The following is a 23,132-nucleotide window of genomic DNA, read 5'->3' on the forward strand; positions in this document are numbered from 1 at the left end:
TGTCACATCAAATTCATTTTATTATTTTTGTAGTCACTAAATAGAATAATTTATTACTCTGTGGAATAATTCACAAGATAAATAACCATAGCACTCTTCTGCATAGGTGATAACAGAGGACAGGAACACAGGCAAAAGGACAGCAACTTGTGAATGAAAATAATAGAAGCTACTTTTACTCTTATGAAATGTAGAATAAAACTAGAACGTGGTAGTGTTGCTAATGTAGAATTTCTTTGATTTTCTTTTTTAATTAAATGTATTGGGGTGACATTGGTTAATAAGATTATATAGGTTTCAATGTATATTTGAATCATATACTCAAATTCATTTTTGAATGAAGAGAATATATATGAACTATGATTTTCAATACTGAATTATGTTCTAAAGTTCTGTGAATATCTATATGTTCTATTAGACTTTCACCTACCAGAATTAAGTGACCACAGCATATTTATTTTTTTATTCCAAACCCCTGACTCAGTGCCTAGTATCCATAGGGTGCTCAATAAACATGTATTGAACAGAGAGCTGACTCCATTTGGAGGGAGTGGGAAAGGGAAAGCAAGAGACCTGGCGACTACATCAAACATATCACCCTTCCCTGAAGAACCATGGAGACCGGCAAGTGAACACTTTTGAATGAAGACACATCGCTGGAATTCCTTATTCCAGGAATGCAGCCTGGAATAAGTGTAAATATGCCTCCTTTCCCCCATAATGCCTTCTTGGACCACTAGTCCCTTTCCCTTTGCTCCATTCTCAACTCTATTGGCATCAATATAACTTAGGAGGCCTTCCCAAATTCCTATAAACTGTAAGGGTTGAGCAAAGGTTCCTAGTGCTGTAGTCAGGCAAGCAAACTTACTGAGTGTTTGAGCTAGCAGGCACCTGAGATACTATCTGGTCCACCGATTGACTGTTGGAAACAGAGAAGTAACCTTAGCCCTGGCTGTTTTTCTGCCCTCCATATTCACTTCAATAGGCCCTGAAAGGGTTCTGTACACTCCTGGTATACCACAGGGCAGATTTTGAAAGCTACTCATGTATCCAATGAAGTATCCTTATTCATCCATAAGGGTAGTGGAGCCCAGAGAGGGAGAAATTGTCCAGTCACAAACTGGGTTCACAGCAGAGGTAGTCTGTACCCAGGTTTCCTAACTCTCTGCTCCATTCCTTTTTGGCTACATAAAGCTTCTTTGATTTATGTAGGTTTGCATATTCACTTTTCTTAGATAATCATCATTTGTCCCTATAGGTCCATATGTGCCCACAACTCAAAAGCATCATTTGGACTCTTAAATCATTTTTTTTACATTGCATATATTTTAAGGACTGTTTCTATGATGGGAGGCCTCATCTGAAACAGCCAAGTTATTCTACCCACCTTTGCTGTGTGAATCACCAGTTTGCCAGGCTCAAAACTCTGGAGTTTTTTTTCTGCCTCTCCTTTATCCTTTATCATCTCCATTTTTTTCTGTTTTTATCATGTCACTATGATTCTCAAACCCTATCTAAAATTATAATGCTCACACACATAACTTATTCTTGATCTCTGTTTTACTTTTCTCCTTAGCATTTAATATCATCTAATATACTATATGTTCTACTTATTACTCTTGTTTTTCTATCCCTCCCACCAACCACAATGTAAGCTTTTTGATGGAAGACATTACTATTTGTTCATCACTCTATTCTCAGTATTTATAATAGTGCTTTATATATATTACTCACCAATATTTACTGAATCAATAAATAGTGTGATGGCTTGATACTGTTGAAACTCATGATTCTCATCTTGTTCCTTTGCCATTTCAATAAGCAGCTTCCAACTCATTGTCTAAGATAGCTGCCCTAGATCTTACCATCACATCCAGGCTCCAGTCAGGAGAAAGAAGAGAAAAGGAAGTAAAAGACACAACCCAGAGCTGTGTACATCACTTCCACTAGGCAGAACATAGTCATGTGGTCACACCTAGCTGCAAGGGAGGCTTAGAAATATAATCTTTAGCTGGGAAACCTTATATCCATGTAAATTTTAGTACTACAATAGAAGAGAGAACCAATATTGAACAAACAGCAGGCTATACCTCACAAAGCAAAGAAAGTAAAAAACCCATGCATAGTTTACAAGCGGTCTACAGCCAGACTGTTTTACTACCTGTCCCCTAATATTATATATATATGAAACAGCCTCTCTCCCTAGAAAATTATCATAAGCACAATAAAATTAAGTACTTCCATATGTGTAATGTTTTTCAGAATTGGGAAACCTGTAAGTCCGTACTCTGTGTGACCTTCAAAAAGTAACATGATACCTTTGAGCCTGTTTCCTTATCTGTTGAACAAGGAAGTTCTAAGTTTCAAACACAGCAAGGGTAAAAATTATCTGTTAACTGCAATGCCTTACACAATTGAGAAGCACTATTATACTGACACAAAACCTCAGCTGGATCCTCACAACTAAGTTCTGAAGAAGGCAGCCCCAACCTATCCTCTGTAGCTGCCCTACTGATAGGGTTCAAATTTAGTATTTCGATCATACTATCTTTTTGCTGCACTGGCCTCCATTACAGATGTCTATTTCAGCTATTTAGAGAAGAGGACTAACATGAGTCAGTGCATAGAAATGTCTCTCATTCTAAAAATCTATCATCCCCTGAAAAACTACAGTTAACCCTTGAATAATGTGGGGGTTGAGGTGCTGACTCCCATGCAGTCAAAAATCCACATACAACTTTTGACTGTCCCCAAACTTAACAGGAATAGTCCTTTAGTATCTGTAGGGGATTGACCTGAAGACCCCTGTGGACACCAAAACCTTTGGATGTTCAAGACCTTTGTATAAAATGACATACAGCCATGCATTCAGTTGGCCTTTTGCATCAGTGCATTCCCAATCATGAAATAAAAATACTGTTTTCAATCCTCAGCTGGTTGATTTTGATTCCATGGATGCAAAATCCAGGGATATTGAAAAAAATCTCATATAAATGGACCCATGCAGTTCAAACCCATGTTGCTTAAAGGTCAAATCTGTTGGCATAATGGACCATTTATAATATTGTTATTTTAAAGGGTTAGTGTGCTCTTGTATACCTTACAATGTAGAAGATAGAGAAGCACTTCCTCTTTTCAAGTAACCATGGTCTGAGTCATTGTAATATAGTACATACATTTTAGAGTCATTCAGGCTTAGGTTCAAATCACACCTCCACCACTTAATAGTTGTGTGGTCTTAAGCAAGTGATTTAGCCTCTCTGATCTTTAGTCTCCTAATCAATAAAATGAGGATAGTAATAGTTTTTACTGTGATAGAGTATAGTGGAAATATAATTGATGAAGGCATAAATAAATACATGCATTGGATGTAGATTACTCAGCACTGTTCTGGCATACAGTAGATGCCAGGTACCTTCCTCCAAGATTGAATTCCTATGAATAATAAATATGTCCTAAATATTCACTGAAAATGGTAATCTGAAGGTTAAATGACTGTTTTTGTATTCAAATATACTGTTTCCAAGTAAAAGAACACTGGGTTGCATAGTGGATTATTTGGGATTCATTATTAATTATTCTTCCATTCATTCATTCATTCATTCATTTATTCAACTAATCAAGCAATGTCTGTAAACATCTAAAAATCTGTAAGCAGACAGGCTCTGTGCTACATGCTAGGGACATGGTGGAGAGTTAAAATTGGCATGGTTCTTGATTACTCAAAATCTACCTGAAGAGAAAGACAAGTAAACAGATGATTATGATGTAGAATAATAACAGCTACACTAACAATCAAGTCCTGGATGGCATGGGAGTTCAGAGAAGAGACAATTTACCCATCCTGAGTATGGATGGAGATTAGGAGAAGGCTCCCGGACAGGGCGATGTTGGAGATAGGACTTGAAGAATGAGTTGGGGGTTACCAAGTGAAGAGAATTTGGGGACTGGAGTGTGGTGGGCAGAGGGAATAGCATATGCACAGACCAGAGCCATAATCATCAAAGACCTGAAAAATCCTAAAGTTATTGAAGAATAGAATGCAAAGAAAGAGTGGGAAGATATCAAGACAGTGTAGAGCTACACCATATGGACAGTACAGAACTATGCAGACAAAATTCAAGAGCTTGTTCTTCATCCTAAGAGCCACTGGAAAGGGTCTTAAACTGGAAAGTGTCATGGTCAGCGTAACACATTGAAAAGACCACTCTGCTATGTGAAAGATAGACTGCAGGACTTGAGCTACAGTGATAACAATAATGATGGAGAAAAATGGACTGATTGAGGATGAAGTAAGGAAGAAAATTATCCAGATTTTACAATTGCCTGGAAATACAAAGAAAGGAACCAAGAATGCTGCCTGAGATTTTTTCCATTCTCAGCCTGGCACTATCACTTAATAACTAGAGGCCCTTGGCCATCACTGTACTTTGCTGAGCCAAATCAGTTTCTTTGTGTGACAAATGGATATAATAACTCCTGGTGTACTTGCCTCCACCATATTAGGGAGACTCAAATTAAATAATCATTGTGAATGTTCTTTCCAAGGTACAAGGGCCTATGAAGCAGGAGGTCTGAGGATAACCCATGGGTTTAGGCTCACTGACTACACCAGTGCTTCTTTTCTTTTTTAAAAAGTGCTCCATATACAAAGCCCTTGTAAAGAAAGAGTCCTTACTTTCCGTTCAGGGTGTTATGAGCCCTAAGGTCTTACAGCAGAACTGAGCTGCCTCCAAATCATCTATACTTTCATCCAGGCCTTGTCCTGAGCAGTTCAAAGCTATCAATCTGGCTAGTGGCTACCATATTAGACAGCACATATCTACACTGTAGGAGACCAGTCAGTCAGAGGTAGAAGCACTTGAGCACAGGTAAAACCAAAGGGAGCTCTGATGCCAGGGCAGAGGCTGTTTATTTTCTGTACTCTCTGATACCCACTCCCAAGTACATGTGTATGCAGCCCAAGTACCGCCCTGATCCAAAGGATATAAAAGGCTTGGAGATGCCAAAGCTAAGCCAAGGGTCTGACAATCCAGGAAGCCAATGAAGGCAATTTCTGGACTAGCAACAGCACTAGTCCAGGGCATAATAGTAAAGAGCAATAAAATTTGTCTTTGGCACTTGAACTTCCTGGAGCCCCATGTGTCATCCCCGATATCAACATCTTGTTCCCCAGTATCCAGGATTTTGTTCCAGCTGGCTTTCAACAACTCTTTGATAAGATCTTAGGGTATCCCCACTTTTGTATCAAATTATGCTACTGTTTATGCCACCATTCTTCCCTTTGCTCTATAACTATCTAAATTCTTGGGAAATTTCCCATACCCTACCATTCTACTAACATCATAGGGCTGGGGGGAAAGGAAAGAAGAGTAACTAGTTTAGTTCCCTGGGTCTAGATGAGATAAAAAATAAATTCCTAGCATACCTTCCTTTCCATTAGCACATTCATCAATGGGCCCCATACCATATTGTTACTCTGTATATGTTAGCAGCGCAGATTAGTAGCTCCACTTTAAATGGAAGAAGCTGAGACACAGAGAGGTGAAGACTGACTTGCATAATGCCGCAGTGCAAGTTGATGGCAGAGCCAGGACCAAAACCCAGGTCTCCTGCTCCCCAGCCATTTAGAGTTTCTATCCAAGGGAACATGCTTCTCCATCAGAAGATGACTTCTTCCTGTTGGAAGCCAGTCAGTTAAAGAAATGCAACCAGCTGCAAGCAGGGATCCACCCAGCAGGGGCCTGTTCCATAAAACCTCTACCTCACCCCTGACTCCAACCCCAGAGACCCAATTTCAGGCCTCAAAAATGCAAGCACTAGCCAGGCTTGGAGAGGGGGGTGCAGAATGTGGTCCCCTCCTCCTTTTCCCCTCCAGATCCCTGGAGTTTGAGCCTTGGAAAAGCCACGCACTACAGAAAGGGGGCCGCCCCATGACAGCTGCAAGCAGGTTATTCCAGAGAACATTGAGATGGCAGGAATATTTTCCAGTTGAAATCAATCCAATTCCCTTTGCGTTTGAGTCTTGGGAACATTCATGATGAAAATCTAGACAGCATGACATTGTATGAACTCTGAAAGCTGGGCTGATGCTACTCTGGTTGGTGTTGCCTTTGGCTCACACTGAGGACCCAGTCAGAGTCCTGGAAAGGTCTGGCCAAAGCAGCTTCAGCCAAAGACCTTGTACCATCCATATTTTAAAGGCTGTGTACGTGTAGTGATGACCTCGTCTCTCAGTCAACGATTGGCTTTTTGTATCATCCAAGGAAAATCTGGGGTTGTGAGCTTCACCAGTTGGGGTAGCTTAGCAAAGAGGAGCCCCTTGGCTGTGACTTTGTTCCAGTGACCTACGATGAGGAGAGAGAGTGGCAAAAAGGAAACATGGCAATCTGCAGGCAAAGGTACACATTCCCACCCAGAATATCACCGGCATCAGACAGCAGGAGGGTACAGGGCTATGAGCAGGTACAGCCAAGGATTTCCCCAATGTTTTTCAGACAGTATAGTATTGAGGGAGGGGCCTTGGACCATACATGGAGAGAAATTTGGTTTCCTGACTTCGTGTATCTTTCTACACCCCAGCTTGGCCCCTTTCTGAGATCTTACAGGGTTTCAGTATGCTCTGAGATTTGAGAGGTTTTTTTAGTAGCATAAAAATGACCATCACAGCCCCAATAGCACATTTGGAAGAATGGAATATTGCCTGGAAGGCAGAAGAATTGGGCTGTGCCACTCCTGGCTGCATGACTAGTCACTTCCCCTACTCTGATCTTCAGTTTCATCCCATTAATTTATAAGTGTAATAAGTCCTGCTCACCTCACAAGGCTCTTATGAGAACCAAATGAAATAATGGATATGAGTGAGCTTTAGAAGCTGTAAACTGTAAAGCTTGTCACTATATCTGGAGCTAATCTGGTGATGCAACTGGCACAGTGACACATAAAAGTAGCTTTCCTGGGCATGGGGCTTTGAGAGAGCAATGAAAGGAAAAGCAAAGTGCCCCCTAAAGTTCAGGTACCTAGCTCATAATACATAGAAATCTGAATACAAAATGAAACCAGAGAGCAGCACTGAGCTTTAGCAAGGGCTGATCTGGAGGCAGTACAGGGAGATCTCCACAGCATTATGTTCCAGAGCCAGGAAGCCTGCAACTCCCAAACACCCTCATCACTGATGGCTGAAATCCCAGAAAAAAAAAACCTGGGTGGGAGGGGGATATTACAGTGAAATCACTTTTTTTCCATTAAAAATGCAAATGTACTCATAACATGGGAAAGGGGGTGGGTCTGTGGCATTCACAACCTACACTTAGGGCTACTTCTTAGTTGCTTTGCTTCCTCCAAGTACTCTTGCACTCCAATCCACCAGGTACTGCTGCACTAAACCATTTGAGTAACCTTCTTAAATTGCAGGTGATGTCACACCACAGCTCCAGAACCTTCAGCAGTATTCCATTACTTACAGGAGAAAATTCAAGTGCTTTAGCATTGCATTTTCAGTTCTCTTTAGTCTTGCCCTAGTCTCCCACATGGACCTCAAACACATGCCTTTTAAACCCTGTATTTTGGTCAAACTATTCCATTTCAGAAGTGTCAGAGAAAATAGAGATTATAAGGAAAACATACTGGACTAGAAGTCAAAGAACTGGGTTCCAGTGTAATTAACTTTCCAGGTGACCTTATATAAGCCATTTATTCAACCAGAATGTTGAGTGTTTAGATCACTTGGAAACTGTTAAAATCAATTTGTTACTAAATTAAAGTACAATTTTTATATTCTAGAACAGAGAATCTATTATCCAGATTCTCTACATAATACCATTCATATTCACTTTTTTAAAATATATTTATTCAGAATGGGGAGGAAATGACTAACTGGTGTCACAATCAGCATCCAGGGAATCCTGGGAAAATGTAAAGATCCTCCCAGTCTTAGTGCTTTAACAAGCTGAGCAGATATGCTTCCCCCCCTCCTTTGTGCCTCTCCTTCACATTCATCCCTTATAATGTTCCCACTTTCCTGGAAAGTGTTTAAGTCCTCCCCATCCTTCAAGACCTCACTACTAATAATACTAGGAGTACTTTCCAATGCCACAATCACCCAGTCCAGTGAGCTTACCGTCACACCAGTCTCTAATACTGTCTGTGCCACTATTCTCTAGTTCTTCAAAATAGACATCTTGTGGTTTCTTCTCTGTCAACCAGCTGAAACAGCTCACCTTACCTAACCTACACAGTGTATAAACTCCTGAGGGCATCTCTCTCTCTTACACACCTTGAGAAAAACGCCATAGGGGATGAGGGTTGAGGTAACACAGTCCTGATTTAGGGGATGAACCTGCCTTAAAGCCAATAGGAGCATTATTGTTATCATCATCATTATTGTCACTATTATTATTCCTGAAATGTGTAGATTGTCATTTAAAATGTATTTTTATATCCATTATCTCATACAATGAAAGAATCAAAGGTGGAAATGCCTTGGTTCTCCTAGGAGGCTTGATAAAAAAAAAAACATACATTTCTGGGCCCACCCCCAGAGTGTCTGATTCACTAGGTCTGAAATGAAGCCTGAGAATTGGCATTTCTAACAAGTTCTCAGATGATACTGCTGCTACTGGTCCAGGGATCACAGTTCGAGAACCATCAATGTGGGTCAATCCCACCACTTTACAAATTAGGAAAATAGACCCAGAGCGAGGAAGAGACTTACACACATAAATGACCAAACTCCTGCTTCCTAAGCCAGAGCTCTTTCTTTATTGCCACAGCTAAAACTCCTCCCCTTCTTTTCTCTGCCCCAAGGGTGCAGTGAAGATGAAGTAAATGCTGTCTGGAAAAGGCCTTTGGGTTCTGCAAAGCTAAGATGCTCATAACCAGGTGGCAGTGTTATTGCTCTGCAGAGACATCTGATCCCAATTAGGCCTCTCCTCCTCTCTGCCTGGACTCTGATGTTTGGATGATCCCCTTTGCCCCGACCCTGTCCCAGCTGTGTCTGCAACAAATAGTCACTCTTCTTGGCTTCAAGCCAGCTTGGGCCACTGTTACTAGCTATGCCTTCCCTGAGGCTGTGTGCACATGGAATGGCCCAGCTCAGACAAGGGGATTGTGAGGGAGGGGGAGCTGGTTTGCTTTAAGCAGGGCCCCAGGTGGGCCTGAGCTTCAAGTTCCACCTGTGACCTACACCTTCCATCCCACCACCTCAGGCCCAGCCAAGAGCAGTGAGGAAACTGCAGGCTGTACACAGGTCTTATTGGGGATGGAAGATAATCTACACACTTGGTTACATGTGTAGGGTCTCAGTGCTAGAGTCATACTGTAGATTTTCCAGGGGTCAGAAACCCATAGCCCATGAGTTGAATTTTGTCCATGGCTTATTTCTGTACAGTCCATGAGCTAAGAAGACCTTTTTACATTTTAAGTGGGGAAGAAGAAGAAGTAAGAGGAGTAAAAGAAGAAGAGGAGGAGGAGGAAGGTATGAAGAGGGAAAGACAGAAACCATACTGGCTTACAAAGCTAAAAACACTATCTAACTGTTTACAGAAAAGTTTGCTGACCTCTGGACTTTATACTGATGGCAAGGGAACCCTTAAATTACAGAACATCAGAATTGGAAAGGCCTTGGGAGCTCATTCCTTGGTGTCCTACAGCCCTCAAAATGGCTCAAGGGATGCCTCTGAGGTGATCTAAGCCTCAGTTTCTACTCAACCTGCTTTCTCAGAACAGCTAAACTGATTTCATCTTCAAATGACTTTGTTCCCCTTCAAAAAATAATGAAAATAACTGGAACAAAACAAAGCCCCTCATTGCATAGATGAGAAACCTGAGGACCACAGAAAGTAAGGGTCATATTCAAGATCACATAATGACTCAGCCAAAACTAAAAGAGACACCTAGGTATTCTCACTCCCCAGGTCAATGGTCATTAAACATCTCACAAAAGGGGAACATAACCATAACATTATTGATTACTATTTTTATTCAATTTATTGGGGTGACATCAGTTAATAAAACCATACTTGTTTCAAGTGTACAATGCAACAAAACACCATCTGCACACTGCATCATGTGCTCATTAACCAAGGCAAAATCTGTTTCCATCCCCATTTATTCCCCCTTGGTCAACCTACCACTACCTTTCTCTCTGGCTACACAACACTGTTGTCTATGTCTATGTGTTAAATGTATGTTTTTTTGCTTAATCCCTTCAACTTCTTTCATCCAGCCCCTCAATCCCCTTCCACTCTGACAGCTATCAGTCTGTTCTGTGTATCCATGCCTCTGTTTCTATTTTGTGCATCAATATATCTTGTTCATTAGATTCCACATATCAGTAAAATCATATGGTATTTGTCTTCCACTGACTGGTTTATTTCACTTAGCATAATAATCTCTAGGTGCACCCATTCTTTTGCAAGAGTTCCTTCTTTATTATAGATGAATAGTATTCCAACATGTAAATGTACCACAGCTTTTTTTATCCACTCACTGGGCACTTCGGCTGCTTCCAAATCTTGGCTGTTGTAAATAACACTGTATGAACATAGGGGTGCTTATATTTCTAGTTGGAGTTCCTGGATTTTTAGGATATATTCCCAGAAGTAGGATCACTGGGTGAAAAGGAAGTTCCATTTTTAATTTTTTGAGGAAATTTCATACTGTTTTCCAAAGTGGCTGCACTAGTCTGCATTCCCACGAACAGTGCCTGAGGGTTCCCTTTTCCCCACATCCTTGCCGGCACTTGTTATTTGTTGATTTATTGATGGTACCCAGTCTGGCAGGGATGAAGTGATACCTCATTGTGGTTTTAATTTGCATTTCTATGATGATTAGTGGCATTGAGCATTTTTTCATATGTCTGTTGGCCATCTGTATGTCCTTTTTGGAGAATTGTCTATTCAGGACTTTTGTCCATTATTAAATTGGATTTTTTGTCTTCCTGGTGTTCAGTTGTGTAAGTTCTTTATATATTTTGGAGATTAAACCCTTGTTTGATGTATCATTAGTAAATATGTTCTGTCACTGTCTCACACCCTTTTCATTTTGTTGGTGGCTTCTTTTGCTGTGCAAAAGTTTTTACTTTGACATAGACCATTTGTTTATTTTTTTTTCTTTTGTCTCCCTTGCCCTAGGAGACATATAAGCAAAAATATTGCTATGAGAAATGTCTAAAATTTTACTGTCCATGTTTTCTTCTAGGATTTTCATGGTTTCATGACTTATATTTAAGTCTTTTATGCATTTTGGGTTTATTCTGGTGTATGATATAAGATGGTGGTCTAGTTTAATTTTCTTGCATGTATCTATCAATTTTCCCAACACCATTTATTGGAGAGACTATCTTTATTCCTCTGTATGCTCTTGCCAAATATTTGTCAAATATTAATCAACTATAAAGGTGTGGGTTTATTCCTGTGCTTTCTATTCTATTCCATTGATCTATATGCCTGTTCTTGTACCAACACCAGGCTGTTTTGACTACAATGACCTTGTAATATAGTTTGATATCAGATAGTGTGATTCCTCCAACTTTGTTCTTCTTTCTCAAGATTGTTGAGGCTACTCAGGGTCTTTTGTGGTACCATATAAATTTTTGGAATATTTGTTCTATATCTGTGAGGAATGCCATTGGTATTTTAATAGGAATTGTATTGAATTTATATATTGTTTTCAGTAGTATGAACATTTTAATGAGGTTAATTCTTCCACTCTATGAACACAGTATACGCTTCCACTTACTTTTGTCTTATTCAGTTTCTTTCTTCAGTATTTTATATTTTTCCTAGTATAGGTCTCCTACCTCCTTGGTTACATTTATTCCTAGGTACCTTATTTTTTCTAACAATAGTAAATGGGATTGTTTTCTTAGTTTCTCTTTATCTTAGTTCATTATTGGTGTATAAAAATGCCACTGATTTCTGAATATTAATTTTGTACCCTGCTAATTTAGCAAATTCATTTATTAGGTCTAGTTTTTTGGTGGAGTCTGTAGAGTTTTCTATGTACAGTATCATGTCATCTGTGAATAATGACAGTTTTACTTCTTTCCAGTTTGGACGCCTTTTATTTCTTCTTACCTGATTGCTGTGGCTAGGACTTCCAGTATATGTTGAATAAGTGTGGTCTAGGGTCATCTCTGTGTTGCTCCCAATGGAGTAGTAGAGAGACATCTCTGTCTTTTTCCCAATCTTAAGAAAAGTGCTCTTAGTTTTTGCCCAATGAGTATGATCTTTTTAAATATATTTCATTGATTATGCTATTACAGTTGTCCCATTTCCCTCCTCCACTCCCCTCTACCCTGCACACCCTCTCCCACCCACATTTCCCCCCTTTAGTTCATGTCCATGTGTCATAAGTTCTTTAGCTTCTACATTTTCCATACTATTCTTACCCTCCCCTGTCTATTTTCTACTTACCATCTATGCTACTTATTTTCTGTACCTTTTCCCCTTCTCTCCCCCTCCCACTCCCTTGTAGATAACCCTCCATGTGATCTCCACTTCTGTGGTTCTGTTCCTGTTCTAGATGATTGCTTAGTTTGTTTTCATTTTTGTTTTAGGTGTGGTTGTTAATAATTGTGAGTTTGCTGTCATTTTACTGTACGTGTTTTTTATCTTCTTTTTATTAGGTAAGTTCCTTTAACATTTCATGTAATAAGGGCTTGGTGATGATGAACTCCCTGAACTTAACCTTATCTGGGGAGCACTTTATCTGCCCTTCCATCCTAAATGAAAGCTTTGCTGGATAGAGCAATCTTGGTTGTAGGGCCTTGCCTTTCATGACCTGGAATACTTCTTTCCAGTCCTTTCTTGCCTGTAAGGTCTCTTTTGAGAAATCAGCTGAGAGTCTGATGGGAACTCCTTTGTTGGTTACCGTCTCCTTATCTCTTGCTGCTCCTAGGATTCTCTCCTTCATTTTTACCTTGGCTAATGTAATTATGATATGCCTTGGTGTGTTCCTCCTTGGGCCCGACTTCCTTGGGACCCTTTGAGCTTCCTGGACTTCCTGGAAGTCTATTTCCTTTGCCAGATTGGGGAAGTTTTCCTTTATTATTTGTTCAAATATTTTTTCCACTTGTTGCTCTTCCTCTTCTCCTTCTGGTACCCCTATAATCCGGATGTTGGAACGTTTAAAGATGTCCTGGAGGTTCCTAAGCCTCTCCTCACTTTTTTTTTAATTCTTATGTCTTCATTCTTTTCTGGTTCGATGTTTCTTTCTTCCTTCTGGTCCACTCTATTGATTTGAGTCCCAGTTTCCTTCCCATCACTATTGGTTCCCTGTACATTTTCCTTTATTTTACTTAGCATAGCCTTCATTTTCTCATCTAACTTGTGACCAAATTCAACCAATTTTGTGAGCATCCTGATCACCAGTGCTTTGGACTGTGCATCTGATAGGTTGGCTATCTCTTGGTCACTTAGTTGTAATTTTTCTGGAGCTTTGATCTGTTCTTTCATTTGGGCCGGGTTTTGTTTTGTTTTGTTTTGTTTTGTTTTTGCCTTGTCATGCCTGTTACATAGTGAGGGGTGGAGCCTTAGGTGTTCACCTGGGAGGGGCAACCCAGTTGCTGGGTTATGATGCTGTATGTGGGGCAGGGGTCAGAGAGGCAACAATGGTGCTTGCTCTGCTCTCTGCTGGATTTCAGTCACTTCCCCCGCTTCTCACAAGCAAATTGGGCCCTTCTGGTGCTGATTCCCATGTGGGTGGGTTTGTGTACATTCTAGGACCCAGTGGGTTTCTCCAACGAACTCTCCTGTGAGGCTGGGAGTTTCTCCCGGCACCTCAACCCCCAGAGGTGTTTTCAGTTGGTGTTCTGAGGCTTTATTTCCCTGTGCTGGGACCCTGGGTTGCATGGTCTGTCTCACTCCCCCGTTTTGCCTGGTTTATCTGCTCATGAATGTGGGACCATCCACCGCCTTGTGCACTGCACCACGCTCCACAACCCTTGCTGGGTCCACCAGCCACTACTTTGCCATGAGTCCTCTCTGCCCCGGTTGCCCGACTCCGCCCCTCCTGCCGGTCTGGATGAATGTGTCTTCTTTAACTCCTTGGTTGTCAGATTTCCATACAGTTCAATTTTCCAGCAGTAGTGGTTGTTTTTTGTTTTTAAATTGTTGTCCTCTTTTGGTTGTGCAAGGAGGCATAGTGTGTCTACCTATGCCTCTCTCTTGGCCAGAAGTCTCGAGTATGATGTTTGTTGTGGACTTGTCATACATGGCTTTTATTATGTTGAAGTATGATCCCCCTATTTCTACTTTGCTGAAAGTTTTTATCATGAATGGGTGCTGGATTTTATCAAATGCTTTTTCTGCATCTATTACATGATCCTCTGGTTTTTATCCTTCGTTTTGTTTATGTGGTGTACCATATTTATTGATTAGTGAATGTTGTACCAACCTTGCATCTTTGGAATAAATCCTAGTTGATCATGGTGTATGAACTTTTTAATGTATTTCTAGATTTGGTTTACTAATATTTTGTCGAGGATTTTAGTGTCTATGTTCATCAGAAAAATTGGCCTATATTTTTCTTTCTTTGTAGCATCTTTATCTGATTTTGGAATTAGAATAACACTGGCCTTATAAAATGAGCTGGGGAGCCCTGGCTGGTGTGGGTCAGTGGACTGAGTGTTGGCCAGTGAACCAAAAGGTCACTGGTTCCATTCCCAGTCACAGCATATGCCTGGGTTGAGGGCCGGATCCCCAGTTGGGGGGATGCAAGAGGCAACAGATTGATGTATCTCATGCACATCAATGTTTCTCTCCTTCTCTTTCTCATTCCCTTCCCCTCTCTCAATCAATCAATAAAAGAGCTAGGGAGTCTTCCCTTCCCTTATGTTTTTTGGAATAGTTTGAGAAGGACAGGTACTAGTTCTTATTTGAAACTTTGGTAAAATTTGCCTGTGAAGCCATCTAGTCCAGGACTTTGTTTCCTGGGAGGTTTTTTTTTTTATTACTGCTTCAATTTCATTAGTTGTAGCCTGTCTATTCAGATTATCAGATTCTTCCTGATTCAGTTTTTGGAGACTGTGTGTGTCTAGGAATTTATCCCTTTTACCCAGGCTGTCCAATTTGTTGGCATATACTTGTTGATAGTATTTTCTTACAGTTCTTTGTGTTTTTGTGATGTCAGTTGTTATTCTCCTCTTTCATTTCTGATTTTATTTATTTGGGTCATCTATCTTATTTTCTTGATAAGTCTGGTTAAAGGTTGTCAATCTTATTTATCCTTTCAAAGAACCAGCTCTTGGTTTCATTGATATTTGGGGTTTTTTTTTCAGTCTCTATGTCATTTATGAGGTCTGTCCAGAAAAAGTCCAGCCATTGTTAATGTAACTAGAATGGTTTGCACAACATTGATGTAACCTGGAAGCCAAGGAGAGTGGACTGGAATGTGCATGTGTGAACAATGACAACTTCACTGTACTAGTCAGTGGGGGTGGTAGACACCTTTGAGTGAGCATGTGTACTGTGTGGTCATCACATTCAAAATGACTGAGCAAGTAGACCAACGAATCTGCATAAAATTTTGCATTAAGCTTGAACATTCCTCCACACAAACTACTTGGATGATTAAGAAGGCTTTCAGGGACAATGCAATGAATGCAGCACTAAGAAAAGTGTTGCACAAACACTTCAAAGATGGTCAAGAATCTGTTGAAGGTGATTCACATTCTGGAAGGCCTGCAACAAGCAGAACAACTGCGAATGTTGAATGTATACGGGCTGCAATCAATAAAGATCAGTGACTGACAGTACGAGAACTAGAAGCTGATCTGGGGATTCCAAAAACTATTATGTCCAAGATTTTGATGCAGGATGTTGGCATGAAATGTGTCATGGCAAAATTCATTCCACAGCTTCTGCTACCAGAGCAGAAGGAACATCATGTTGCAGTTGGGAGAACTGTTTGAGGTCCCAAGGTGCCTACTTTGAAGAGGACTGAGGCAACATTGTCCTATGTACAGTGTTTCTTATATCTTCTTCAATAAATGCCTCTATTTTCATGTTACATGACTGGATATTTTGTGGACAGACCTTGTCGTATTTCTGCTTTAATCTTCATTATATCTTTCCATCTACTTTCTCTGAATTTTGTTTGCTGTTATTTTTCTAATTCTTTTAGGTGTAGAGTTAGCCTTTTTGAGATTTTTCTTACTTCTTGAGTTGGGCCTATAATGCTATGAACTTTCATCTCAGGACTGCTTTCACTGGGTCCCCATATATTTTGGGTTATTGGGTTATTGTATGTTACTTTTCACTTGTCTCCGGGTAACTTTTGATTTCTTTCTTGATTTCACTGTCAATCCATTAGTCTTTAATAACTCTTTATTTAGTTTCATTGTGTTTGAAGGTTTTTCAGGTTTTTATTGTAATTGATTTCTAGTTTCATGTCATTGTGGTCAGTGAGGATGCTTGATATGATTTCAATCTTTTGAATTTATTAAGAATTATTTTCCCCTGCCTGGCATAGCTCAATGTTCTGAGCAATGTTCATAGCTTTTGTTCTGAGGTGGGTCTCTTCTTGTAGACAGCACATATATAGATCATGTTTTCCTATCCATTCAGCTACTCTATGTCTTTTGATTGAAGTATTTAATTCATTTACATTTAAGGTTAATATTGATAAGTACTTATTTATTGCCATTTTATTTTTTATACTTATGTCCTTCTCTCTATATATTTCTTCTTTTTATTATTTATTCTATTACAGTTGTCCCAACTTTCCCTTTTACCCCCTTCATCCAGTCCCCCCAGCTCACAGTCAATCCCCTCTCCCTTTTCCATGTCCTTGTCATTCATAAATGTTTTCTCTTCTTTTTGAAGCAGGCCCTTTAAAATTTCTCACAGTCCTGGTTTAGTGGCAATGAACTCCTTTGGCTTTTTCTGCCTGGGAAGCTCTTTATTTCACCTTCAATTTTAAATTATAGCCTTGCTGGATGGAGTAATCTTGATTGTAGGTTCTTCCTTTTCATCAATATGAGTATTTCTTGCTAACCCCTTTTACATTGAGTAAATGCACTACAGCTTTTTATCCACTCATCCACTGATAGACACTTGGGCTGCTTCCAAATCTTGGCTATTGTATATAATACTGCTATGAACATAGGGGTGCATATATTATCTTAAATTAGTGCTTCAGGCTTCTTCTGATATATTCCCGGAAGTGGAATCACTTCGTCATAAGGCAGTTCCATTTTTAGTTCTCTGAGGAAATCCATACTGTTTTCCACAGTGGCTGCACCAGTCTGCATTCCCACCAGTAAGTGCACTAGGGCTCCCCTTTTTTCCACACTCTCATCAGCACTTGTTGTTTGTTGATTTATTGGGGAAAACCATTCTCACAGGTGCGAGGTGATATCACATTGTGGTTTTACTTTTATATTGTTATTGTTTTATCCTTACCTGCAGACATTTTTTCATTGCTTTTGAGGAAAGGAGAGAAACATCAATGTGAGAGAGAAACATTGATTGGTTGCCTCCTGTATGCACCTAGACTGAAGATGTTATGTACCAGACTAAGTATTGAGCTTGCAACCTAGATGTGTACCCTGGCCATGAATCAAAACTGCAAGCTTTTTGTTATGGGATGACACTCCCACCATCTGAGCCATGCCAGCCAAGGTTCACATTGTGATTTTAAATTATTTCATTTGAGAATTTTTTCTTTGTCTCCCCATTTTTTGTTTATTAAGTAAATCTTCTATGTCTCCCAAACTTTTAATGATGACTTTATGATGTAGGCATCTTATTGGGCTCAGTGGTGCTATCTTTCAGATCACCTGGGCTCAGTGCTCTAACAATGTTTCTTGTGGGTTATGTGCACCCTCTTGTTGTAGTTGAATATTGAGTGCCGTTGACCCTTTTATGGTTGGAATTAAGCCTTCAGGCTGGCCAACTATAAGGATTAACCTCAATCACCATGTATGAGTCACTGTGCAGGGGCTTTCCCCTGAAGTAGAGTTGTTCCCAGCAGGAAGCCCCCTTTGGTGTGCCACTTGTGTGGCTAGTTGGGTTGAGATCTGGTGTGGTCTTAAGCCCATTACTGGTTGTTTTGTTTCTGGGTCAACTTAGATGGAGTTCAGGTACAGGTCAATGTCAGCCATTGTGTATAACCAGCCTTGGGCTACCTGTGTGGAGCTACCACAATATTCACTGTTTGTGGCTTTGTCTACTGGGTCATGGTGGGGGTAGGGGAAATCTGTGAATAGGGGTTGACTTCCTCTAGCTTAGAGCTAGGAACAGTGCATAAAAGGTCAGAAGCTTCCTGAGGTTCCCCTCTACCTCTTGGCTACCTTACCTCCCCCTAGGGTTGCCTGATCTTCCTCCAGAGTCTCCTGAAGAAAGATTGTAGAGTAGTCGTGGGCTGGCCATGATGCACAGACCCTTCCACAGGTCACAAGCTTGGTATGGAGGTGTGACTGGCATTGGGAGGACAAGATTAGTGGGTCCCCTGCTTGAGGGTCATATGGTCAGGCACTGTGTGAGGGGAAAGTGGCCCCTACTCCAGAGCCATTCCATTCATTCTCTTGGAGCCAGAGCCTCCAAGTGTAGCTCCTCCAGGAGCAGCACACTACAGGTTCAGATTGGGTGCAGCCAGCCATCCCTCTGCAGGAGCATGCCCAGCAGGAAGGAGCCACCAGGACTCTGGAAGACAGATCAAAAGATATTCTGCCCTGGCTAGTGTGGCTCAATGGATTGAGTGCCAGCTTGTAAACCAAAGGGTTTCTGGTTTGATTCCCAGGCAGGGCACATGTCTGGGCTGTGGGCCAGGTCAAGTCCCTGGTGCAGGGCATATGACAGGCAAACACACGTTGATGTTTCTCTCCCTCTTTTTCTCCCTCCTTTCCCCTCTGTCTAAAACAAATAAATAAAATCTTTAAAAAAGAGAGAGACTCTCATTGGGGGTGGTGCTGGCCAAGGCTGCAGGAAGGGAGTGGGTACTTCATCTCAGTCCCAGGCAAAGGCCTTGAGGGGGACAGTTCTCCAAATGTCCCCACTCTGAGCAGCACTCCTCTTCCCCTATTGAGCTGAGCTCAGCAGGGCAAGGCTGCCAGTACTTGGGTGGGCCAACCAAGTCTCTCAGGGGAGGCTGGTACTGGCAAGCCTGTAGAATAGGAGTGGGCACTTCTTTTCCTTCCCATGCAATAGCCTCTGAGGGTTGTGTGCATTGAAGATCCCAGCTCCAAGTAGCCCTCAGATCCCCGCATGAGACTAAGCTCAGCAGGCAGGGCCCCCAGCTGCCAGAATGACAGGTGAAATGAATCACCTGTTGGAGGAATACCACAAGCTGAGCTCACAGGTGAGATAAAAGTGGTACTCTCACAATGTAGCCACACAACCTGATAACTGGACAAAAGCCTCCACGGAGACATGCTCCTAATGTTCCAGCTTTGTGTGACACCCTGATCCCTCTGAGAGACTGACCTGAACTCACAAAAGTGGGGTCACAGGGAGTGGAAGGGCAGATGAAGTTGGTCATCAGGTTGTGGGGGCACCAGCTGTGTGCTCAAGGTGGGGAAGAACGGTCCCCTTTCCAAAGCTACACTGTTCAATCATTGTCTGAGTGTCCACCAAGAGCTTCTGCAGAAAATGAGGACCCCTAAGGTCTCTGCTGGGTGCAGCCAGCAGAGCCTTCTGTAGAACTCCAGCACAGCAGGGTGCTGTCACTAGTAGTTGGGGGACCGATGCAGTGCACTCCCCAGGCTAGTACTATAACCATAGGAGTACTCAACCCTGGGAAGGTTGAGTCTGGGTCTCTAGCCAACTCCCTTCTCACCAGATGGACTGGATCCCCACTGACTTTCACTACCAGATGGTATGCAGGCTCCTCTCCCCATCTCTGCTGCTTTGAGTTGGGGATCCCTTCATGGTGTTGAGACTCTTTGCTCTTGGGGGAAGGGAATTTTGCAGGTGAGATATTCCTCCAGCTTCTCAGCCACCACACATGGATGCAGGGGCCAGCCCTTCCCTCATCTTCACCCTTCTTTTCAGTCTTTATGTGGCTTCTTCTGTAAATCCTTGGTTATAACAATTCAGTTCAGCTAGCCTTTAGCTGGTTATTCAGGATGCTTGCTCTATAATTTAGTTTTAAATCCAGTTTGACACAGGGAAGTTGAGTGTAGCTTCAACCTACTTTGCAGCCATGTTGGAATCCTCCACGTCAGTTATTTTTTGCATAGGGCTTGTCACTTTACAAAGTGCCTTCATGCGCTTGTCATCCAAACAGGAAGCACATATTAGCAGGCCTTTGTTGATTCCATTAGTAGAAATGATAAACCATTCCAGAACATCACATCATCTCATCCAACCCTCTCATTGTACAGATGACAAAAATGATCCAGAACATGTGGGTGACCTACCCAAAATATAAAATTAACCAGTGGCTTCACTCACTACTGTACCACACTTAGAAATCAAATAATACCAATTTCAGGGGGAAAACAGAGCTGCTTCTCCCTGAAGATGAGCTTCAAGTGCTTCCCAGCTCTTTGGTAAACTGTTGCCTGAGAACCTTCATGGAACTCTCTTTTCTATCTGCAATTACTCCCTAATTTATCTTATCAATTTCAATAGCTTAAAACATCATCAGCTTGCTGACGACTCCCAAATTGTCTCCAACCACAACTATTTTCAAATTATAGACTCATAAATCCAATTGCCTATTTAACATCTGCATTGAGATACTGAATAGACCTCTCAAATTCAATGTGTCCAGAACTAAACTCCTGATCTCCCCATCTTTCAAGAACACCTGCTCCACCCACAAGAGAGAAACACCAGTAATTTGAAGACCACTTGAGCCAACCCAAAGAACAAAAGGTATTGATAAGTGTAGTTATGAGTGAGACATTGCCTATATGCCATAAGCCAAGTCCTTTTCCAAAAAGGAAGAAGCCAGATTTTAACTCTTTTTTTTTTTCTACCAGAGTATTCTGGGAGAGCACAAAATCAATTAATACCAAACAGCATGAAATTTAAAGCAAATGCAAAGTGGTTTATGAAACATTTTGCTCCTCTGAAAGTTACTATGAAGGGTAACAAAAATGGAGGTAAATTAACCCAGAGATTGATGATCTCTGTTTCTAACTAGAAGATAGTAGGATAGTCATGGTAGTGAGAGGAGATGAGAAGAGAGATCGTATGAATAGGAAGCCCCATATATGTTGGGGCTCAGGCCCAAGGAAATGTCCAATATCCCCAAATGGAGTCTGAGGAGGTGACTGTACCCTCCTCTACCCACAAAGCTCTGGAATTTCTCCCTTCATTATGTTCTGCTGCAAACACTTTCACCCACCTTGCAACTTAGCTATTAGGTTTTTTTTTTTTAATTGCTCTGCATGGAACACAACCTGCTCAATGAGGTAGTATAGGTTGGTGGAAAGTACTGGACTTGCAGTCAGAAGACATGGTTTTCAAGTTCAGATCATCACTAACTTTCTATAAGAACTCCTACTCCCATCTTGGGTAATGGTTTTATCACATTAAAAATAAGAACTTTACACTTGGAGTATGTATGTTTCCAAACTGGTAAAAAGCCTTCAGGATCTGTCTCCACCATTTTTTCCACACTTTTCAGAATGACCCATTCAGATTCTGGTACTCTATTCCAGCACATAGTAAAAAAAGTGAAGCTCCTGTACGAACTACCAGCTGTGTGCTCCTCTCAATAAGGCGTAGATATAAAAAACATATCAGTTAACCCTCCATCATTTTAAGGTGGAGAAAGTAAAAACTATGGCCCATAGAAGAAATTTAATTTTCCTAAAGTTGCATAGGGAGGTAGTGGCAACAAATATTGCTGTCCAGACTTCAAAGGGACCATCTCTGAGTGAACTGGGGCTGATGGAAGCTCTCGCAAGAGCAGATCAAACAGGCAACTGGGAGATGTTAAGGCCACAAAGTAATCTTGTAGAAAGATCCCTGGTAGCAAGAGTCCAGGAGTCCTGCCTCTAGTTCTACTTTTGTCACTAACCAGCTGAATGGTTTTGGGTAGGTCCCTGTACCTTTCAGGGTTTCAGATTCCTCATCAGTAAAATAAATGAATTGAACTAGACATTGTCTAAGGAACTATACCCTAGTGTTGATACTGTATAAGATATGATTCTACAGTGAACTCCTTTCTCTGAGCTTGACCTCTTAATGTGGTTGGCCTCAGGATGCTTATAGGAGGATAGGAGGATATAAGGATAATGAGACTGTGAGAAAAGCTTAGCCACCATTCCTAAGAGAATGATCAGGGCCCTGTCAATATCTGGAAAACTGTCTTTATCCTTCTCACTGAACCATGTATTCCTGTCAGACTCCTTCTGAACCATAGAGAATCAGCTTTAAGCATCATCTGATTTGTGAGGCCTTCTCTGACTCTCTAAAGCAGACCTGATCACAGCCCCTTTGGGCCACCACTATACTTAGGCTTTATACAAATACCTTCATTGATGCACTAATCATTCTGAATTAGTATTTTATTCATGAAATGAATAAGTGGCTACAAATACAGTAATGAATGACTGTTGGGGAACAGGAGATAGGAGTCCAGTGTTAGGGAGCATTAAAAACTAAGGAGAGAGGACTAAACTGGGTAAGGGTGCAATAGTGAACCAGTAATGACAATGAGCCAGTTTTGTACAAGGCATATGGTGAAACAGGTGTTCAGTAAAGTGAGAGTAAAAGCATGGAGGTAGGAGTTATCCTCAAGTTCAAGTGTCTGCTTATGTGCTGAGGGGGTGGGGGAAATAGTGAGGATCCTGGCCCAACTATATGTGGCCCTCAGTAAAGTTCTAACTAATTTCATGATGCAAAGATCTCTTCTTTTATGCTATTTGGACCCAAGTAAAGTCCCCTGCACCATGATCAGTGGTTTTTAAAGGGTCTCTGTGCAGTTCTAAATAGGAGCATGAAGACCAGCATGGGCAAAAGAAAGCAGGGTAGGTATAGGACTACTACCATATGGCAGTAGTCTGTAGCCCATTAAGCACTGGGCCCATTTATATAGTAAGAGGGAATGAGAACGTCTGAGTCCAAGCCCCAACCCACAGTGTACTGTGGTCTACCTCAGGAGTCAGCTCAGGGAGGGCCCTTACACACACACACACATACCCCTGGCAGCCCTTAGTGCTTCCACACAGCAGG

The sequence above is a fragment of the Phyllostomus hastatus genome, unplaced genomic scaffold (assembly GCF_019186645.2).
Source record: "Phyllostomus hastatus isolate PE091 unplaced genomic scaffold, TTU_PhHast_1.1 phas_contig_551, whole genome shotgun sequence".
NCBI classification, from domain to species: domain Eukaryota; kingdom Metazoa; phylum Chordata; class Mammalia; order Chiroptera; family Phyllostomidae; genus Phyllostomus; species Phyllostomus hastatus.